Consider the following 2952-nt stretch of genomic DNA (forward strand, 5'->3'; position numbering starts at 1 on the left):
CAAGGACCAGTGAACAAGTTAAGACCGAAATCATGGTCCCAATACTGAAAACCATTGCATTTAATACAGAGCCAAATACTGGAGTCTGTGAACATTGCTCCAAAGTCAGGATTTTTTGTTGATTTAATGTGCACACAAAAGTCAACATTGACCGGTGCAAAGGCAGCAATATATGATAAAACTAGCTAAAGAAAGACCTCCCTATTCATCCCCCAAAAAACCGCCAGGTGAACAGCTAATTTTGCGACTTCCGGTGCTGACGTAAGACAACCCGCGTCCCATATGTGACCATAGGTTGAACAAATACACTATGGTACTAAGACTATAGTGGCCATTAACAGTTAGCTTCTACAGCTGGGTTGCCCAAAGTGCGGCACAGGGGCCATCTGTGGTCCACGACTCGTTTGTCATCGACCTTAATTAAGCACATTACAAAAAAATAGAGATCTCATTTGCACCCCTGGTCCTAAAGTGGTAGGCATTTTTCAGAGGTCTCAATAAGGTAACAAATAAAAGAGTGTGTGTGTGTGTGTGTGTGTGTGTGTGTGTGTGTGTGTGTGTGTGTGTGTGTGTGTGTGTGTGTGTGTGTGTGTGTGTGTGTGTGTGTGTGTGTGTGTGTGTGTGTGTGTGTGTGTGTGTGTGTGTGTGCGAGGTTAAAGTGACAGATGTTAAATCTTTAAGGGGCACAACAGAAGCCCGCCTGTAGCAGGCAGCACAACAAAGAGGGCAGCGCCCAATTAACATTCCTGGCGCCCGGACACGCCCCTTTGCTGTCACCCCATAAAAGTCACCAACATCAATTCCTGCTCGCCATAACTGTCATCATGGTCCCATTCAGATAGGAACCGCCAGCCAGTCAGCGGCACCGATCAGCAACGCCAACTTTGATTGGATCAACTTAAGGCAACTTTTGTTTTTTAGCAATCGTGCAATATTTAACGTTAAATTTGACTTTACTGCCCTTTATTTTTACGACTTGAATAAAATAATCAAACACATTTGACTTTTTAAACTGCGATGAGGTGGCGACTTGTCCAGGGTGTACGCCGCCTTCCGCCCGATTGTAGCTGAGATAGGCACCAGCGCCCCCAAAGGGAATAAGCGGTAGTAAATGGATGGATGGATTTGACTTTTTAACATTCAACTTTAATCTTATAGAAATGCGACATTTTTATCAAGAAATTATTAGTTTTATAACTTTTATTCCAGGTATTTTAGTTCTTGTAATCCTTCTTTCTCATTACATCATCTTTTTCCTCTCATAGAGTTGCAGCTTTACACGCAGATTTTTTATTTATTTATTTTATTCTGATTAGTCTGAGTTTTCCCTGCACCGTGTAACCTTTTCAAATTAGGAAAATTTGTGTCAGCGGCTTTTGTATCGCAATTATGTGCTCATAAAATGTAAAACTTCTATTTCAAGTTTTTATTACAAGGCAGGTTTATTTTTGAAGCACAATTTGTACACGGGGCAATTCAAAGTGTTTTACAGAAAATGACAGGAAGGCAAAAGATTAAAAAAAAAACACTTACATTTTTTGTAATTTGGCAACTAAATTCCCATTTTGGAATTGTTTTCTTTCTCGACTTGTCTTTGTGCTTGTGAAATGGCAACTTTGTACACAGTTGCAAATTTTATTTTGTAAAATTGCGCTTTTATTTTCATTATTCAGACTTTTATTCTTGTAAAATTACATTAATTGTAGTTATTCTGACTGGATAGTATTTGAACGACTATATTTTTGTAAAAAAAAAAAATTCTTGAGGCTTAAATTTTTTTTAAATGTTCTCATAAAATTTCACCTTTTTCCCAGAAAATTTCACTTTTGACATTTCCATCAAACTTAATTTTCATGTAAATTTTAAATACAATATATTCCTTATCTTTTGAACGCCTTCATTCGTGTAACGTTGCATATTTAGTCTCACATTTAGGACTTTTTTGTAATGTTACAACTTTTTTCTTGTACAATGATGAATTTATACTTCTACTGTAAGTATGTTTTTCATCTTTAATATTAAGCTATAATTCACGTAAAATTTTGATATGTTTTTTTGCAGCCCTTGAGTCTTGCAGGTGGTATTCCCCCAATTTTTACAGATATTCCTTAAACATAAAAAGTTTCTTGTTGCTTGCTTTTATTGTCGTCAATACAATAAACAATGCAATGATTTTTGTGCTTCTTTCCAGCCCAAGTCTGACCCTATCCTGCCCTTTGGGGGGAAAAAAGATTGGGTTATTTATGTCAGCTTTGATCTAATTTATTGTATATCTTATGTTTTTTCTGTTCACCCTGCAGTTGGTGTGGAGGTTAGCGAGGTGACTTGTCAGACAGCACGTCACTGATGTCATCCCCTGCTGACCTCACGTGAACTCTGCAGAGCGTTCAACGACTAGAGTGCAGCGCCCTCTTGTGGACAAAAGCGCTTCAACATCAGTCTGGTAAGCCTATTTGACAACATGGTGCTTTTTTAAAATCAACAAATCTACAATTCTTATCATATGAAAGATTTGGATGGTGTTTGTTGTACAGTAATTTTTGGGCTGAGGCTAAAATACAAATAAGTACATTTATGTAAGACAAAACAACTGACAAATGGTATATACGATAAATATAATTTAATATCTAATATATGTAAAAACACATGTACCCACCAAACATCCCTCTGTTAAAACTAGTTTTCTTTATTTTTTTATGATTTTTTTTAAATGACAAAAAAACAACACATCATTGCCGCAGTTTTTACATATATATATATATATATATATCAATCATCAGGAGATTTCTCCTGATGATTGAGGGAACCCCTCATGAAACAGTTCTGTAGAGATGAAGTAGTCTTGTGATTTTTCCCACACCTACATATTGCGCTCTACCATGGTATCGAGCACTATTCTCTGGATAATCCAATCAAGACATATATATATATATATATATATATATATATATA

The 2952-nt window shown here is 36.4% G+C and overlaps 1 long non-coding RNA gene across 1 annotated transcript; it reads right to left on the reverse strand.

Moving 5' to 3' along the window:
- Positions 1–2122: 2122 nt before the first annotated feature.
- Positions 2123–2952, reverse strand: LOC133550590 (uncharacterized). The gene is made up of 2 exons (XR_009806328.1): positions 2294–2952; positions 2123–2214 (listed from the first exon to the last, which is right to left on the reverse strand). It is a non-coding gene; the product is annotated as an uncharacterized LOC133550590 (long non-coding RNA).

Source organism: Nerophis ophidion, linkage group LG04 (assembly GCF_033978795.1).
Source record: "Nerophis ophidion isolate RoL-2023_Sa linkage group LG04, RoL_Noph_v1.0, whole genome shotgun sequence".
Taxonomy (NCBI): Eukaryota; Metazoa; Chordata; class Actinopteri; order Syngnathiformes; family Syngnathidae; genus Nerophis; species Nerophis ophidion.